Raw genomic sequence first — 19,801 nt, forward strand, 5'->3', positions numbered from 1 at the left:
GTCTACTTATAGAGTAGCCAATTTTTTCTTGTTGCAACCCACAGTTCTACTTCCTTGAATGTGTGTGACGTGCAGTGGCTTCCTCTCCACCTGTGTATTCAGGGATCCTTCCAAGAAAAATCCAAGCATATGAGAATATGACATGCCACTTGTTCCAGTTGTGATACAAAATCAGGGTATGTCCTGACTATATGGACAGGACCTGACTGCAAACTGCAGTATAGATTTTAGCACATGATGGTGAAAGACAAAATATTTTGCAAGATTCACTTCTATATTTTACCTGGTATTCTGTGTATGTCCCTCAAAGTGATAGAGTTTGTAATACACTCAAATCAGTATCACTTTCCTCTTTTTGTTTGTTGTAACTGGGGAAGATTTCTAATTGTTGTATAGGAAGCAAATAACTTTGTGAATCAGCATGAAAGATTCCTGAAAATATTTCATATACATCACTCCAAGATTCTCTTCTAGAAAAATATTCTTTTCAAAATATTCAAAGTATGTATGAGGGAAAATGTTACTGAATCAACAGACAGTCATTTTCTGTGTGAGTCATCAGTTGTCTTGTCACAGTTAAGAGACTGGAAGTATTATATCCCCCATTTTTTACAGCACTGCAGTAAAAAATGCTATTACTAGAAGGAACTGATCCTGAAAGATTTGAGGTACTATGAAAAATGAAAGGCTAGAAATTGAAGTTAGTAAAGTTCAAATGGAGAAGAGACATGGAAGTAGGTCCCACGAATGGAATTATCAGTGTTTTCTGCCAACAAGCTAAGGAAATCCTCCTTTACTTGTCATGGTCATAATAAGAATGGATAAAACTGCAAAGAACTTGCATAACACAGATGTGTGCTCATCTGTGCAAATACCTGTCAAGGAAGAAGAAACAAAAAAAAGTCTGTATTCCTATCAGTCTCAGTCAAACTGTATGAAAGTTAAAAAATTGTGTATAGGATTTTTGCAGGTTCATGAGCTATGAAAGACATATTAGTAGGAGCTGTACTTTCTCCAAAAGCAGTTGGACTACTTGAGAAATTACTCATGGCATGGATTTACAGTCTAGGGCTATGAGGACTTTAATTAATCCCAAGAATAACTGAAGAAGATTGGGGCTTCTTTTTCACCCCAAAGCCCAACTACTAGAACCTCTTTTCATTACAAGAACAGATCCAGGGGTCTGGTGCTATCACACATGACCGTGTCGGGAAACTGAAGTACTGTTATATCATGAGGGTGTCTCTCTGTCCTTGAGCTCTGTATGACATGTTATGTGGCATGCTCCAGAGCTATGAATTCAATTCATGTGTGCTCAACCCCATGAGGCAGAAATACTGGAAAGATAATACCTTAACTTACAGAGCAACTAAAAATTGTCTTCAAGCCTTTTTATAAAAGCAAGAGCACGTTTCAATTTCTTTGACAAAAATCTCTCTCTACTTTTGACAGCTGTTTTATCATGAATCCTAAAATCAGTTTGCTTCGAGGGGTCTCTATGGATTTATACACAGAAGCAGTACATGATTAACCAAGCTTTGCTTAGCCAAACTAACTAATCTCCCTAATGCTACTACTGAGTGACTGAATAGCAAATCTTCCCAAGTGAGTCACTGGCTCCAGACCCACAATATGTAGTTGCCATAGGGAAAACAGGCGAGAGGAAGAGAGGAGAGAGGATGTATACACAGAGACACTCCTGATGATTCTTTTTTATCCCTTCACCTGTTAAGGGACCATTTAAATCCCATGCCAAGTATCTCTATTACCTGTACCTGTGCTATGAGCCAATGAATTTTGTGGGTGTCTCTACCTTATCCACATCTTATACATAATAAAATTATAAAGACTGTGCCTCCCAGTCAAAAACATTTTGAGATTCTTCAGACTGAAAAAAAATATATTAATATAACCATTAGAATCAGTGCTTGAAATTTACGTGAGAGGAAAACAATTTCCTCAGGTACAAAACAACTTGCTAGTGAAGATCCAGGAGGAAAAAAAAAAATGAATGAGTAGGAATGCTACTTCTGTTATTTTTTTTCCTGAAGAAACTCCCTCCACTATTATGCAGATTGGTGCACTGGCTTGGTCCAGCTGTTCCCAGATCAGGCACATTGCTTCATTAGAATAGTCAATGTCTCCAATCCTTCCTGCCTCACCTAAAACATACATATTTATTGAACTCTTCCTTTTTTTGTTCAAAATCTGGAAGGAAATTACTAAGCATTAGAAAAGCTCTGCAAATATTCATAAATAGGACTGATCTAAGGTTTTATATTTCAAACTCATCATATATGAAAAAATACAAAAAATATATATATAAATAAATAAATAAAAGAGCACAAGCTTGAAACAAAGGGGCCAAGGGCTAGAAGTAACCCACTAATAGTCAATTACCAGTCATTGAAGAAATGCAATGGGTAAAAATTTCTTAGGCACAACAAACAAAACATATAAGAAAAAATTGAGCAAGAACAACGTTGTACAAGAAAATAGGACACCTGACCTGGCCTGCTAAAATTAATGCCATCAAACATCATATGACACATAACTTGGAGTTGGGAGACTGAGGGCTAAGTACTTGCCTAAAGGCTCACGCATCAATTGATAGGATAAGATCTCAATACCACCGTGAGATGTCTTGCTGTATACAGTGAGCTGAAGCTGTACATATGCCTCAAGAATCCTACTTCTTCAATGAACATTTTTTTTAAAGATCACCTTACTCACCTTTGGTTGAGGCATAATATTGTTACTACCCTAGCCTATACTGGTAAGGATCAACAAAGCTGCTTCTGGGAAGGCAACTGTTGGCTAAGGGGGGTGAAGATTATCATCAAACATTAAAATGACTTGTGAGAACATCTTCACTAAAAAATAAAAAAATTTAAAAAATGAAAACAATAAAGTAATGACTGTTTTTGGAATATAAATATTTTTTCTTAGTATCATTTACTTCAGATTGTTACAATAGCTAAAAACAAGGACTTGAATAGTGTTTTTACAGATTACAAGCATAATGTTGGCTGACAAAGTTCCCACTATGTGATATATAGAGAGATAATGGAATATTGTATACTCAACACAGTGAAAACAAGAGGGAAAAAAGTCTGTACAAGCTACAAGCTAGTATTTGAACAGTAGCAAAACTATAACAGGAAATTGAGACAATAAGAAGGGAATTAATTTATTCAAAGCTGAGAAAGACTAGTTGTGTTTTCTGAATTAAAAACTAGTAGTCTTGAAACAACACAGAAAGATGAAAAATTATGCAGGATATTTATATGAAGAGATCAGTTCTGAGATGTGTAAAGAACAAATGCAACACAACTCTGGATTTTTTTAATCAAGATTTCCCTCCATCTTCTCTCTTGTGTATGTCATGCCCTTTAAAAATAATTTCCAAAGAAACATTTCATGAAAGACATCAAACATATAAGCAATCAGACCTGCCAGGAAAGGAAATGAGGGTGAGACAGGGACAAGTTTGAATCTCATTAGAATTCCTGCCTGGGAGGTTATTGTTAACCTATTTTCCCCCTCCTTTCAGAAGCCATTATTTGTGTCAGTTAGAAGAAAAGAAAGGAGTGAGAGAGGGAAACACAATGAAGGTCTTCTTAAACTTTAAATGGCATCTAAGCTATATGCGTAGTTTAACTTATGGGAGATACTGATGCTACTGAAACTATAATTATCTTTATCTGTAGATAAAGGTACAAAAACTAACGAGACAAGAAAATTGCTTAAAATGAGGGAAATTGTTACTATAGCTAGAAGTGCTAAGCTTTATGTGAAGCATATAAATAGAGCTGCTTCAACAAAAGCTTTTATACATTCTGATCACTCCCATTTTCAGTGCCTTTCAGTATGTGATTACTCAAATAATATGTTATAAATCAGTGAATGAGTAGGTCATGGAAAATATGAGCAATGCAGTGCAGTCATTGCTAAAGACAGCCAAACTAACCCCCCTTCCCCGCCCCAAACTTATAGCTTATATAACTTAAAAGCTTAATGTAATTTATCTGATATTTTAGCACCACTTATAGAATTAATGTGTCTTGTGAGTAAAGAGGTGGTAATTAGGTGGCATTTCTACTTCTTTTTCAACAGTTTCTGCAGTAAACTTTTGCCACATTGTCATCTATACCCACATGATAAATTCAAAAACAAACGCTATAGAAAAAAATTTTGTCCATAATGTGACATTTTAATCAACAGGTTGCCTGGACAGGCGTCATGGCATTTTTGCCTGACTTCCTCTTTGTTGAAATGCATTGCTTGGAGAAAGTGATCCTTGAGTATCAACCAGCTTTCCTGGGCCTCACTTCCCTCCAAGGCTTTATCCCATGACCTATCAAGCAGATCCCTGAGGAGGCCAAAGTCTGCTCTCCTGAAGTCCAAGGTAGCAAGCTTGCTGTGTGTCTTCCTTGCTTTCCTAAGAATCTTCAATGCCACCATTTCATGGTCAAGGCAGCCCTTGAGCTTTACATTCCCCACAATCCTCTCCTTGTTGGTGACAATGAAGTCCAGCATAGCATCTCTCCTTGTTGGCTTCTCTGTCACTTGGAGAAGGAAGTTATCCTCAACACATTCCAGGAGCTTCACAGATTGTTTATGCCCTGCTATGTTGTCCCTCCAACAGATATCAAGGTGGTTGAAGGCCCTCATGATGAGCAGGGCTTGTGAACTTGAGGCTGCTCCTATCTGTCTATAGAGGGCCTCAACCACTTGGTCATCCTGGTTGGGTGGACTGTAGCAAATCTCCACTATAATATCACCTGTCTCTGCTCTTCTTTTAATGCTGACCCATAAGCTCTCGGTCAGCTCCTTATCCATCCCTAGGTGGAGCTCCACACGCTCCAGCTGGTCATTCACATAGAGAGAAACACCCCCACTCGCATCTTCCCCATCTGTCTTTCCTAAAGAGCTTGTATCCTTGCACTCCACCATTCCAGTCATAGGACCTCTTCCACCACATCTCCATGACTCCAATAAGATCATAGCCTTGCAGGCATGCCCATGACTAACTCCTCTTGTTTATTGTCCATGCTACCAATTGCCATAGAGGCAATTTGACAAATTACTGCTGTAACAGGCAAGGTAGTGGCAGAAAACATTCTAGGTAGAAAGCCAAGGTATAAGTCTTCTTTATACAAATAGATCTAAAGGTATTGGAAATAGATCTAAAGGTATTGGTGTGAGATAAGAAGCATAATTTCCTTTCTTTCTTGGACCACTTCTTAACAACCTAAAGAAAGAAAATTCCATGGGCAGTGTAAGTTAAAACATGTAAGAATGGCATGTCTTTCATTCAATAGCAGCAAACAGAGGAGTGGCTGTGTACTAAAGTACTTCTAATTCAGCTAATCTCCAAAGGGTTGATGCAGATTCTGACAACTGATCTGCTAATTTTTATAACATCTTGTTAGTTTACAGTAATGCACATTTACCATTTCCAACTGTTGGTTTTTGATTCCCCATAAGCACTGCTTAAATGACATTATCAATTACAGTGTCATCTTCCTCAACAACCTTCATTATATTCTTCTGCTACGGAAAAGACCAAATTGAGGATAACAAGAATTCAAAATTGAAGTAAACAGTGTTTTCTGTTCTAATGTTGCTGAGCCTACAGCCTGCAGGCACTCTCAATGCAGCTTTGTTTTCTCTGTGTGATGGTCATGACTATACATTTTCCCATTTAAGTTTTCTTTCTGAAGCCATGTGCTTCTGGAGAAACATGTTTTGCTGCTCTTGTGGCTCTCAGACACAGGATTCTCTTTATTTGGAATAGCTCAAAAGAATACTCACTGTTTTGTGAACTGTAAGAGAAAGGTTAGGATGTCAACAGCTGTGTTATGGGCTTACTCCAGTCAATACTCTTCTTCACATTGATAGTTCTTCACCTTTAGAAGGACAAGTAGTTACTTCTTGGTCTGTGTGAAACATAATGGAATATGAAAACAGGAGAACATATATGCTGTGCTTGTGATGTGCAACAAAGCTAAAGCTACTGCTCCAAAAAGAAACAAGGGAAAAAAATGCTGAACTTTCAGTGTTGTCATGATAGATTTCAGTCCATTATCATTTTTGGTTGATTAGTTTTCATAACCTAATATTTGAAAGAAGCCAGGAACTTCTTTTATCCTCTGGTTGAACATCATAACCAGAAAATATCCTTGAAGACTTGACATAGGTTTCTGTAGACAGAGAGGTAGTAGAGTGGTGTTGACAAAGTCCATGGTGTTTTTCTGTTCTGTGAGTGTACACTGCAATGCATACAGTTGCATAGAAATACTAACCCTGGCACTAAATAAGCCAACTCATATGTAGATAACACTGTGATTGTGGTGTCACGAATACTAATAAAACCAAACTGCCTGAATATTTTTTCCAGGAGTGATGGCAGCTGAAAATCTGCCAGAATCAAGCAAATCTAAAACAAATATTTCTACACAGCAGCCACCTGGGTCTTGGCTACTGTATTTAGTCTGTTTTGTAATGTAAGTGCATTGCTGATACACGCCAAACACTAAATCACGACTTCCATTCTATTTGTCAACAGAGAACACCAAATGATCACATGAAAAGTCACTAAGCTCTCTAGAATCAAGAACCAAGATCATTCCACTTCTAGATGACTTAGTTTGAGCATTTGCACAAGGCTTTGAAAAGACTGGAGAAGTTCACAAGTTATATACTATGGCATTCGATTTTAAGCACTTTCCCCTTTAATATGTTTCATCTTTGGAAACAACATAGTTAACATAGAACCAAGAAGATACAGGTTGCTGATTTGCAGGACACATGTCATGTTGCCATGTTAAAACAATTTTCTGGGTTAAAAAAATCAGTATTTGCCCTTCTTTCCACTGATTGAAAAAAAATGTGTCTACTGCTGAAATAATCAACTTGGAGAGTCAGCAAAGGTAACTGAAAAAATCTGGAAATACTGCTATGGATGCAGAAAATGTCTGTTAAAGCTGAGGTGGTACAAAGGAAGGTGATCATAGTTCCTAATGCAATTATGCCTCATTGGAAAACTCTGAATTTAGTTGTGTTTTCAAGTTTTTGTTCCTCCTACATCTCCCATTTTGAAAGGTAACCATGCAGATCTATCTTTCCTCAGAAAAGTATGCAAAAAACAGAGCTGAAAAAAGCATAGGAAACTGCTAATAGATAAAACACATCTGCATGTTTTGTAAAACACATCTAAAAGACAGTCGAAACAACATATATATTCAAATTAAACCCACTCTTATCATTCCACAATTTTAAAGAATGAAAATCTAAATAAAACAACTTAATACAAGTTTCAGAAAGTTTTGGTTATTTGCTTGTTCCATGCAAATTTGAGATGGATCTGTCGTGCTACTTGCTAAATAAAGGAAAATGACTCATATCCTTAACAACTGGAGAGATTTCTCACAAAGCTTGTTTGAAGCTATTATATTGTAATAAGCAGAAACAAAGCATTATATAGGATTTTTATCTATGTGTGAGGAATAAGATTTCATGCAGAAGTTTAATTGGTATTGATGTGAAGAAAAAATAGAAACTGTGAAGCACTGCAGTGAAGGCTTTGAAAAAAAAAAAAAAAAAGACAAGGAGGTATTGCTTTCCTATTTTTTATTAATGGCCATAGCAATTTGCTATGTAATTCCAGTATATGATATTTTTTAATTGGTGGTTCTTACAGTAAGTAAGGCTGAATGTAAAGCATGCTGTGAAATGTACCGCTTTTGATGTGAAAGTCACACACAGTGTCTGGCTGTTGCCCATACACAGTTAAAAAGCAAAAGCAATTTGACCATATTAGGCTAATTTTGCTAGACAGATTCAGTTCATGCTTCAGCTGTCAGAACAACTGCTGCCTTCATACTGTTACTGATTTTGACATTCCTTTAAGCAACTGAAATATCACAGATTCAAGGTAGGCTAGATAATGGTGCCGCTTTATTCTAAATCCTGAGATTAGATTAACAAAACGTTTGTACTGAAAAAACTTCTGATTTTCCCAAGCATAGAAATGTTTGGACTGCAGTTGTTTGACATAGGAAATAGATAATGAAAATAAATTATTTTGCAAATACATACACAAATATAAACTAATGCATGCACAAATTACTTTGTGTATTTGCTGGTTTGTATGGTTTATACCATTTATAAACATGGCTTATTAATAGTCAAGCCTGTGCAGTCTTAGTTCCCATCTACTGGAACAGGGTCAAAAGGTCTTCATCCATTCACAGGTTTTTGTTTGTTGAGTTTGGTCTACAAAAAGTCAAAACATCACCCAAAAATTGATTAGAAAAATTTCCAGTACTTCACTGGTCTGTTTGTGCAATACATGGAAGCATCTGTAAGCACTCATTTGCGCTTAACTACTGTGAGTTTTTCTGGAAAAAGTGAGTTTGATTTCGCTGTAGAAGTTCAATCTTTGTCTTCTGCCAGTAAAACAAATGCTTAAACTTATTTATTCTTATTCTGAGCGCTTTCAAATTTGAGTCCTGCCTAGTGTCAGTGCAGATTGTCCAAACCACAAGACTACTGTTACCTTCACTGTACTTCATAGCCTCCAATATCTACCTTCCTTTAGGCAGCTGTTTTGCACTCTGTCTCTGTATAACTACATAATAAACAACTTTGCATGTCACATGAAAAAAAAAAAAAAGTCTTTCTTACCTTATTTTTATCTTTCCAGAATTTTAATATGTAAGCATTCACTCCAAGATTACTTTCCAAAATATCCACTTCAACTTATCCACAAATTTCCAAAATATCCACTTCAAGTATTCTGCAGTAAATATCAGATGACACATTCTTTGTTATCACTTTGGAGATAAATGCAATTTTTAATTCTTTCCTAAAGATACAAATTTGAATAATCTGTCAAACAGCTTTGGCCTAGTAGAATTTACTAAGGTGAGAATACTTGGTTTGATTTATTTTTTAGTTGTCCTTGAAACATGAGAAGATATTTCATTTTAGAATAAACAGAACAGCTTTTCAAGAAATCCATAAATCTGAGTTTTATTTCCTTCATAAACAGTTTCTATAATTTAATGTTTTGTAAATTGCAAGTAAACTCCAGAAAATTCAGCAAAAATAATAAATATAAACTGAAAATATTTAGCATTATTTCTAAATTAGAAGAAATAAAAGAAATAAATCACTCTTCCCCTATAACTGTCAGATTTGGAAAATTTTTGAGTATACCATAATTAGGAATATTTGTTACTTCCCCCAACCTTCTGATCACAGAATTCCATTTTCCCATTTTCACTTAATGTTAAGTTTGGAGATAAAATTTTCTGTACCAATTATCTGTCTTAGATTAGTTGTTTGGAAGTTTTCAGCTGAAATCTTTGGATGATGTCTGAGAGAAAATTTAGGCAAGATTTTTTTTTATACTCAAATTTAAGCTGAAATTTACCAACAGTTTTCCTGATAGGTTTCATGTTATTATAGTTAATACATGCACACCCACCTTTCTGTAAGCAAAGCTTGCCCATATTCAATATACAGGGTGGACTGTGATGGGGTAAAAATTGTTTAAGAAATGCCTGCATATGGTTTAGAAATTGAGAGATACATAGTTGTGATGAAAACCTGAGCAACTGAGGTTAATTGAACATTTAAATGATCTAACTCAGTAAGAAATATCACAAGTTGCTCAGAAAGAAACTGGTTTTAGGTAGCTGAATGTTATCCTAGAGAAATACTTTTGTTATTTGTTTGACAGCAGCCAAAACATGCAAAGCACCATTTTCAGAAATGACTGAAGTACGACTGAGTGTTTAAGAGAAGTTCTGAATTGGAGCTTAGAATTCTGTCTTTAACAGGGCAAAAGAAAAGTTATCAGTCATAACAGAAAAAGGCTGTGAGGGAAGGAGGGATCCTAGCAATTCATTGTATCAGGCTGCTGGCACTACCAGTTGTTCCTGACAGAGGTGTGCCAAGGAGAGCTACAGTTACAGACCCAGATCAGCTCCTAGGTCTCCACTTGAGACAAGTGTCAGCTGCCATGGGTCATAACTGTGGTATTCCCTTAGGTCCCATGTCCTTTAGCTGGCCAGAACATCCACAGTACCTTTCCAGGTCACCAGTTCCTCAGAAACCTGGTCATTTAATGGGAGACGAGAAGGAGGGAGAAGACTTGTGAAGGGTCAAAATGAAGCCAGGACTCCTTGCCTTCTTCAGAAGTAGAGTCATTCCCAAGCTTAGAAATAGCTTGAGATGCATATTTTCAGAAATAATAGGAAAGGGAAAGAACATATTTGCAGACGTACCACCGATACATAACAGTTTGTATGCTGAGCTAATAAAATTCTACTCCAGGAGATAAAGGACCTACAGTAGTTAAGGAGATAAGCCTGAATGTATGAGAGGTTATGGTATGTCTGAGGATTTCTGCCGGTGTAAATAGATGGGAATGCAAAATCTAGCTTTTGACTAAAACAGTCTAAGATACATAGGAAAAAAATTCGTAATAACTAACAGACTAAATACGGGTTTTGTTCACACAATATACTCAGATGAGAACTTAGGGATATGAAAGATATTTCCTATCCATGTCAAGTAATGAATGGGTTAAATAAAGCAGCAAAGGGTTGATCTCTGTAGTCCCTGAAGCTCTTTCTGTGGATAGGTTACTGCTTCTAGACACACACCTGCTTCAAGATGGAAAATCCTGACTCAGCCAAATGGCTTGGAGAAAGAACCCCACATGAGCCATCAGGAGAGGTGCAATAGAAATCCACAAACCCCAATAAAAAAATGAAAATATATTGTCAGCACCTATGCATTAAATACTTTTGAACATTTGTCCATTCACACAGAATTCTAAAATACTGTACAAGAATGATCATAGCTTGGAAAATATGTACTCCAGGTGTTCAATAATGCTACTTTTAACAGATTCTTTTGCTGCAGTACTAAAAGATAAATTTGCTTCATATCAGTTCTTATAAGTAGACATCAGTGTTCTGTCTTCTCAAGAAACTATACTTGTTCCCTTAAAAAAAAATAGTTATGACTGACATAATAATTGATGAGCATATAGGGAAAAATATAAGGTACTTCAAAAAGAAAATAAACTGACATTCATACTGCAAGCTTCAGAAATTTAATATTTCTGTCACAAGTATAAAGCAACTGGGACAGAGATTATTTCATATACCTCCCACTACTGTCTTTAAATAGCAAATTAAAGTTTTATTTGGTATGAGTATTTCTTCATTCAAAGAACTAAACTTCTGAAGCTCACACATCACACTTTTTTTTTTTCTCCAAAACTACTTCTTTTCCTACAGTCATTAACTTTATAGAATCAGTTAAAACTATGTCATGGAAAAATATTGGAGGAAAAGAACAAATGCAAATGATTTGAGAAGAAACACTAAAGCTCTTAGAGGCTCCTAAGAGTCCAGGTTTCTATGTCTGTCCAAAGAAACACAGGATCTCCCTTCCTGTCTGAGCTAGACACAGGGACTTTGTGAATAAAAATAAAATTAAATTAAAATTAAAATAAAAGCCTAAATCTGATATACTTAAGGGAAAATGACAGCCTGATGACCCTGCAGTTTAGAATCAGATAAAATGTCAGAACTATACTTACAGATATGAGAAATAGGTAAACATTTATTTAGTGGCTCTACAGTGAAAAGAATAAAAATTAGGAAAGTGATATAAAAAACTAAAATGACCCACAAATACTCTTTTGACATCAGTCACCACAACATCATTAGCTTTTTTTAGAAATGGAAGTGTGCTATGATTATGTGAGGCAACTAGATAAATTTTGCTCATAAAGACCTTGGAAAGTTCAGTTAGTTTGAACACGTTAAATTGAGAAAGTATGACTTATTAAAATACAATCATATCATCTTCCTTACTAGTTAACTCAACTGCTTGGAAACCACTATACTGCTTGAAAACTCAGTAACTGCAACAGGCTGTAGAACAGGCTCTGTGTGAGTCAGAGATATTGTGAAATCACTGAGTTACAGAAAAATGAGATTCCTTTACAGAAAGGAAAGATCTTCCTGATTCTCACAGAAAGGCCCGTTTACTTAGATATCTTCTATGACTGAGACTTCTCACCAGAAAAGCGATAAGAAAACAGTACTATACGGTCCTTGTTATATAGTATACTTTTCAGTTTAGAGTATTTTAAACTAAAATGAGTACTAAAACAAAGCAAGCAAGCAAGCAAGCAAGCAGACTATGATTCAAGTCTTTGCTTTGCCATAGACTTCTTGTGTGATATTGGGCACTTGTTCTACTTTATCTGCAAATCTCAGTAACATTAGCCACTTTACGGCAGCATGTGTTCTGTTCTAAAGATGTTCAAATGAGATGGAAAAAGGAGTATTTATAAATCTTTGAAAGCCCTGATATTGCAGATCTCTTTAACAATTTGGTACAGGAAATAAAGAGACAAACGACTCACAATTACCAGTGTTATGTTGTCTTTTTAATTCCACTTCTAACCATAGGACCTACATCAATATCTAATCAAACATTTTATTTTTATTTATTTTATTTTTAAGACCAGAGCTTACTTATTTGCTCCTTGAAGTCTATTTCTGGCAATTTAGACTGACTGTGAAGGATTGTTGTATACAGTGACAAAGAACTGCTGTGCTGCCTTGTTCTGCCCCTGCACTTCCAGAGAGACATTTTGGTCATGTAGGAGAAGAGAGGATTGCTTTTCTGTGTCAGCTGTCTTTCCTATACCCATGATACATGAACCATGTGTCTCTGGGCAAATACAGCCCTCAAGGCTGAAGAGAGAACGCAGCAATCAGACACTGTGATACTTAGGGGTTATGTGAGAGTGCATATGATGACATGAGTGTGTATGATCATGATGACTTGATCTGGAAAAATGTAGAAATTATTTTGATCTCAAAGTACTTCCCAGTTTTTTTGCTTGTTTGTTCTTGTGATTTCTGTACAAATGATGTTAAATATCAGAGCTAGTTACTAAGATTCAATCTTTGATGGCTCAACATTTGGAAAGGAGGATGCATTTTTCATGTAATATATATACATCTACTACCTGAGAGGAAATCATATGCTATTTTTAAATGGATATGCAGTCTGTGAAAATAGTTTTCAAAGACACACAGCTTTGCCCTCCACCATGTTACCCGGCCATGAAAGCTCCAGTATTGAACAGCTAGCTTCTGAATTATGGTACCTCTTACACTGAACCGCTGCTTGTGGAAGATCTGGTAATATGGTGGCTGTTGCAAAGCAGGTAGTAACACCTCTAGAGACTGGTGGTTAACTTATTTCAGCTGTAAAACAGAGAAAGACAACCTTCATTTCCCAGCATAGCTTATTATAGATTTCAGTTTGGACAGAAAAAATAGTTAATATAACAGTCTACAAGTCTAAACTAGAAGAAAAGATTTAAATATACTGTATGTAACTAAAACCCTGTTATAAAAAAAAAAAATATATATATATATATATTTGCCATGTGTGCTTCTGGAGAACAGATGCTCTTCTAAGTATAGAAGTAATTAAACTGAATTTTCATATACAGGCATGACCTTTCTTTGAATGTGTTTTTGAAAGTAGTTTTCCTGTTCTGGCATAAACCTTAATTTACTCTAGAGAGAGCAGTAGATGATGACATTTCAGTTTGTAGTAAAATCTAAATTTTCCATTGAGCTCTGTGATTCTTTTTTATTTTTATTTTTTGATTAGTTGCTCCGTTTTTCATGTGATATTAAAATAAACCTCAGGTTTGTTCTTGAATTGATATATGCTTTTTTTTTTTTTTAGAACTGTATGATCAGTGCAGGCCTTGCTAATAGTATGTGGCACAACAAAGATTTGTGTGTGTGTGTTTTCCTTCTGTTGTCCCTTACTTTGCTGTAAGACTTTTTGTAAACTTTGAGAATAGGAGGAGTAAGAAACAGTGTACCCCAATACTTTATAGCAGGCACCAATCTGCTATATATACATGTGCAGTTTTTTCATTGCTGCCCTGAGTTGCTGTATGCACTAATTTTTATAAATCTCTCAAACGGTAGACACTTTTTAGCTAGAAATGGTTACATTCTTCACTCATTTTGTAGAAATAAAATATGTAACATAGTTGCTAAAATAATGTGCTCTATGCCAGCTAAAATTACAAGAATGAAACATAGGTCATTCAGCAGGGGATAAAAAAGATGACTAACCATTAAAACTATCACTTACTGTACTTACTGTCCAATAACACAGAAGGAAATAAGAATTAAAGGAGCAAGAAAAAGCCAAAATGCAGAAGTGATCTCATCCTTAGCTCCAGGGTGAGCATGGTGTGCTGTGCCCAAACTGAGCCTTTTTTGAATACCTCAGAACAGAGGCTTTAAGCAGTGACCCAAGGGGGTATTAGGAGTAACTCTATCTATAGTAATTCATTTCGCTTTTCATAATATTTCCTATGGATGATGTTTGCTATTCTGTTCAGTCTAGTGAAGTAATGAATCTGAACTGCACTGAAAAGCAAACATATAAAACACCAGCTACTGTTATTATTAGTATTGAAACAGGTTCTGATGTGCCATAAACTTAGAATGTTTAAGATTAATTCCTCTATTTTGGTTCAGATACAGGGGGAAAGAAACAATATTGAAAAATTATTTTTCTCTCACATGCCTTTGAGTTGCAGACTTGAAGAGTCATTTCTTAAAAACAAAGAAACAAAACAAACAACAACAACAAAATCAAAAACCAAAAAACTATAATACAATTCCAATGTGAAATAGATGTCTCGGTCCTTGATCTAAAAAACAATAAAATTTCTCACCAAATTCTTTAGAGAAAAATTATGGACTCCCTAGTAAATCAGTAAATGAAAAAAAAAAAAAGTGTCTTCAGAAATATTTTAGGTGTTTCTCTTTTGTTTTTATACAAACAATAAGCATTTGCCTTTTTACAACAAAATAAAAGTTACAGAAATATAAAAAGAAAGTAAGTTGTGGTGCCTTACTTTACTCATAAAACGAACTAAACTTAAAGAGAATCTGGAGTAAGACTGGATGGACTACTTTCAGTTCAATAATGAAGAATATGCCTTCTAATTAAAGAAAGATTTATTCTGGGGTTAAACTGCATTAATGGGACATTTAAGGTCTGGGGTATATAGCAGCCCTGCATTCTAGAAATCTTGTTGATTTTTTACATCTCTGTTATCTTCTGCATCTTCTACCCAGGGGAAAAAAAAATCAATATAATTCTTCATTTAAAATGTTATTACTCACATATTTAAACTTTAAGCATCTGCTAAATGTTTTAATAAATCAAGAATTGACTATGCTGTATGTACCCAATAAAAAAAAAAAAAAAAGCAATACTTCTCGACATTCAACCAAATAAAACACTCTAATTCAATTTTGCAAAGTAACTTTTTCCCTGGTTACACCAAAATAACAGCTTGAATTTTAAAGGATGTTTCTCAGTATATTATCTTGACAATTTTGAAGTACTTTGTGATCAAAAATAGCTTATACCTTAAATTCACTATGCAAACCTAAAAGTTGTCAAGTAATTTTGGGAAAAAACAAACAAACTAAACTACAAAAAAAAAGGAATATAAACTCTATTATTCTATAGTATAAGTCAAGCAAATAAAAGCAATTCTTTAATAAACAGAAAGATTTATTTGCTCTTATATTGATGTGTTAATGTTGCTAGATCTATTTTTTTTTCATGTGAAACCTCCTAATAGGAAACCTTTAAATGAAAAACAAGATTTTTTTCTTCACTAGCATTAAGCAGTAAAGGCAATAAAATAAAAACCATAATATTATTCACAAACCCAATAACATACAGAACAGCTACAGAAAAAAATAGTGTTGCTCTACAGAGCTATGGGCTTTTATGCATATATAAGCACAGATGCAAACTTACATTATGTTCTTAGGATTATAGTTCTATTTCTGTGCACTTTGATATAAAGAAATATAAAACATAAATTCCTAATGATACTGAAATCTTGTTTTTATTATATAAATAAATAAATAAATAAATAAACAAACTGATGGACTGAAAATCAAAGCCAGTATCCACGTATTATCTTGGAATAATTATGTCTCCCATAGGCTAATCCAAACTCCTAGGAAGTGAACAAACTTTTATTCCCTCTAGGATGTTCTTACGTTTGTAGGATGCTTCTTCTCTTTCAGCATAAATCAATGCTTTTAGGATGTATTATGTGAATTTAACTAGTTTTCTTGGATGATTAAGAATGACCTCAAACTTGTGTTCCATAAACAGAATCCACTGTTCCAACTATTCTGCATGAAAACCCTTAAGTTTCATAAAAAATAATCAGACCTCAGTTCAAAGCTCTTGAACCGAGACTACCTAGTAACTTAGTATAGGCTGAAAAAAAAAAGGTTTAGTTTATTTTAGGAAAACAAAAAAAAAATGCATATCAGGTGTTCTGTAGGCTAATGAAAACCATAGTATTAGCACTTGTAATAACATTGTACAGTATGGTCACTTATTTCATATTTTAGGAAACAATACTAAATTGAGATACCTATAATAAAGCATCACAGATTTTATGATCTATAATTGCATACCAAAATGGGCTGGAGTCTACTAACAAAAAGGACCACTTAAATACTCTACATGGCTTAATTTTTACTTTTTTTTTTAGCAATATACAATGTTATAAGATAATGTAAAATCTACCAAATGCCATGCCAAAAAACATAGTTTTTTTTTTTCATACACGAGTATTAAACAATAATTTAACCACATGATTCATGTGGCTCATGAAGTTAAAAGATTGCTTAAGAATTTTGCTGGTGTGTTCATAAACACATTTTTAAGTGGGAAAAGTGGCCTCAACAACAGCAGTGCAGCAAGTAGAGGAACAAGATTAGCATGAATATTGTATCCATCTCCACTATATATTTTGTTTTTCCTTTGTAGGTGAAAATATTAAGTTTTGCCCTGCTTTTTAATTTGTTTAAATATGACCTATATGCAGACAGAGTTAATTGAGACATGTTTTCTGTACTGACTCAAGTATATTTGTCCTACTGCCTCAGGCAAACCTACAGGATTTGCCTCAAGTTTCTGTGATGATTGCAACCAATGCCCTGTTTCTCCTATCTCTCCACACTTTCCTCACAAAATGTCCATTCTATATCAGGCAGAGAAATCCAAGAAAATCCCCAGGAAGGCAGTAAAAAATCACAAAAGGAGACTTGGCAGCTGCCCATCCTGACCTATAGGCTCTGGTCTTATCCGACATATCTGGCTTTGGTAGATTTTAGTATGGCAGTTTGCAACTCTTGAGCGTTCTCCCACAACCATTTACCTTTCCCTCCTCTTCTGGCTGGCGGGGGGCTGCCTGGCCCGGTGGACAGCACACCCCCACAACCAGTCTGCCTGCTGCGGTATTGCAGTTTCTATGAGACTCCTTGGTCCTCTTACTAAACCTTGAGCCTCAAGGCTCTAAAACAGAGGAGCCACAGTGCCACCCTGTCCTTGGGACCGCCTGCTGGGCATCCAGGTTTTTAGCTACCTCGCTGTCAGCGATCCAACCACAGCCCCAGCAGAATGCAGATAACTGAACACTTTAACATTCTTCTTCCTCCATCCCCCTTCATATATGATTCAATCTTCAACAACCAGTGCAAGCATTTTCAGGGTTACTGCTTTATAAGGTCAGTTTAATCTTGTTGATTTAACAGAGCATTTTCTTCATGTCTGCATAAGCTAACTGTGGACTAAACTTGAATCTTCATACATTACACTACTGAGGGTCTATCTGGGCCCTGAGACCAACAGAATTGTAACTTCTCCCTGCTGGTAGGGATTTGGCAGCCAATACTCAAGATTAGCTCTGATATGCTGCAGTTATGTGCCCTTGAATCCAGCTGCTTAGAAAAGGAATGTGAAAAAGATCCAGGAGGAGCCTCGTTAAGGTTCCTCCCTTCTTCACATGTAGCCGCATTTAAAGGTTGGCCCTCAACCTTGCCCTTTGTCCCAGCAGTACTGAAGGTATGCCTGTTTGGTCTTGTATATCACCTGCCAGCCTTGCTGATTTAGCTTCATGGTTTGACCTCAGGCCTGCCTCATTGCTACAGATATGTCTAGTGGTCACTGTGCTGTGGCTGACTTTGGTTGCTAGTCCTGTTCAGCTCTTTATGTTCAGTAACTATACATCTGGTTGGTGGCTACACTGTCCTGCCTTCCTTGTGGTTTGTCACCATGGGATCACACTTCAACTTACCTTGCAGAGCTGCCTGCTGTTCCTGCAACCTGACAGGTGCAATTTAGCCATTTACATTGTTAGAAATTACATGTCTTATCTGTGTGCTTGTGCAAAAAGTGTGACTTGGGAGCTCTCAATCAAGCAGTCATCAGGAGTTATCTATCAAGTGGATGCTGTGTTTAAATCTGAGGCTACAAGAGGGAGGAGGCAAGATAAATCAGAGTGCAGGTTCACCCTCTGAAACAGCTTCTGACAGCTGACTCACGGCAGATGATTGCATCTCCCTGTCTGACTCAAAACTCTATCTACTGTTCCTTCTGTAAAGAATAAGTCCTGAAAATGTGATTTATCATAAGACTAGCAAGTAGGCAGTTGGACAAATCTTGTTACTGAAGGGAAATATTGCTTCTAAATTATGACTCCATGCAAACCTGGTGTTAGGCTGTAAGTGTTACTACAACTCCTTTGGATAGGAGTAGCTCACAAAAATAGAGTGAGCCAAAATATTGAATTGAAAATTAGATAGCTGCTCACTGGAATGAGTAAACAAAAGATCTCACGGCCCTCGCTTTCTTTTCTGCACTAAATGCAATGAGTTTTTTATGTCTTTATTATTTGGGCTCTGTGTCTCAGATTAGTTGAACAGTTTAGCTAATATTTGTGTTCTGAAAACTCATACACAGTCATACCACTTTACAAGAACATGGTTCTTCCATGGCTATTTAAGGGATTCTGCTGTAACCGGTATGATTCATTATGGCCTCAGATTAACAAATATTGAAATTAATACAGTAGATAGTGCCTACATAGTAGGTAATTGTCACTGTTAAATAGAAAGTTTTTTGCAACGTTTCTGACAGTGATAAATGTGTGGATCAATGTATAATATTTATTGCATCTAGACAAGTGATGTGACAAGAATAAAAAGCAAGATAAAAACATATGTGAGATGATTCAGACCAAATGGACAAGGTATTTCATGTTTTATGTAATTACCTAATATTAAATTTGCCATTAAATTTGGGTAGCTATTCTAGGCACAGCAACTACCATGGGGCGCAGCACCCAAACTCTGCCACATCATGAGTGTTTAGGCCTCCTTTTCCTGTGTTCTAGCAGTGGAAAAGAAAAGTGAGGGCCATCACGCTCCCAGGCAGAGCAGATGTAGAAATGGTGTTCCTTCTGGTATGGGAAGTGGGTATGCAGGAAAGGATCCTACAGTACTTGGAAAAATAACGGGAGAGACAGAAAAAGGAAGGAACAGAGTGAAATTGGTCTGAAGAGGTACTTTGTTGCTGCCCATTCATAGAACAGAATCACAGAATGGCTTGGTTTGAAGGGACCTTAAAGACCACCCAGTTCTAAGCCCTTGCCGTGGGCAGGGACACCTCTCACTAGACTGGTTTGCCCAGGACTCCATCCAGCCTGGCTTGAACACCTCCAGGGATGGGGCATCCACAGCCTCTCTGGGCAACCTGTGCCAGTGCCTCACTACCCTCTGCATGAAGAATTTCCTCCTAACATCTAATCTAAATCTCCTCTCTTTTAGTTTAAGGC

The 19,801-nt window shown here is 36.1% G+C and overlaps 1 long non-coding RNA gene across 2 annotated transcripts in view; it reads right to left on the reverse strand.

The window, feature by feature from the left end:
- Positions 1–2,959: 2,959 nt before the first annotated feature.
- The window catches only part of LOC121070031, a 30,069-nt gene continuing 13,227 nt past the window's right edge, over positions 2,960–19,801 (reverse strand). The window contains exons 1-4 of one of the 2 annotated variants that reach the window (XR_005819840.1): positions 17,345–17,893; positions 13,164–13,313; positions 5,818–5,942; positions 2,960–5,254 (exon numbers count right to left, since the gene is read on the reverse strand). This is a non-coding gene — a long non-coding RNA (uncharacterized LOC121070031). Of the gene's footprint in view, positions 5,255–5,817; positions 5,943–13,163; positions 13,314–17,344; positions 17,894–19,801 lie in introns of those variants that run through there. The other variant, XR_005819841.1, reaches the window with a different exon arrangement.

This window comes from Cygnus olor, chromosome 4 (assembly GCF_009769625.2).
Source record: "Cygnus olor isolate bCygOlo1 chromosome 4, bCygOlo1.pri.v2, whole genome shotgun sequence".
NCBI lineage: Eukaryota > Metazoa > Chordata > Aves > Anseriformes > Anatidae > Cygnus > Cygnus olor.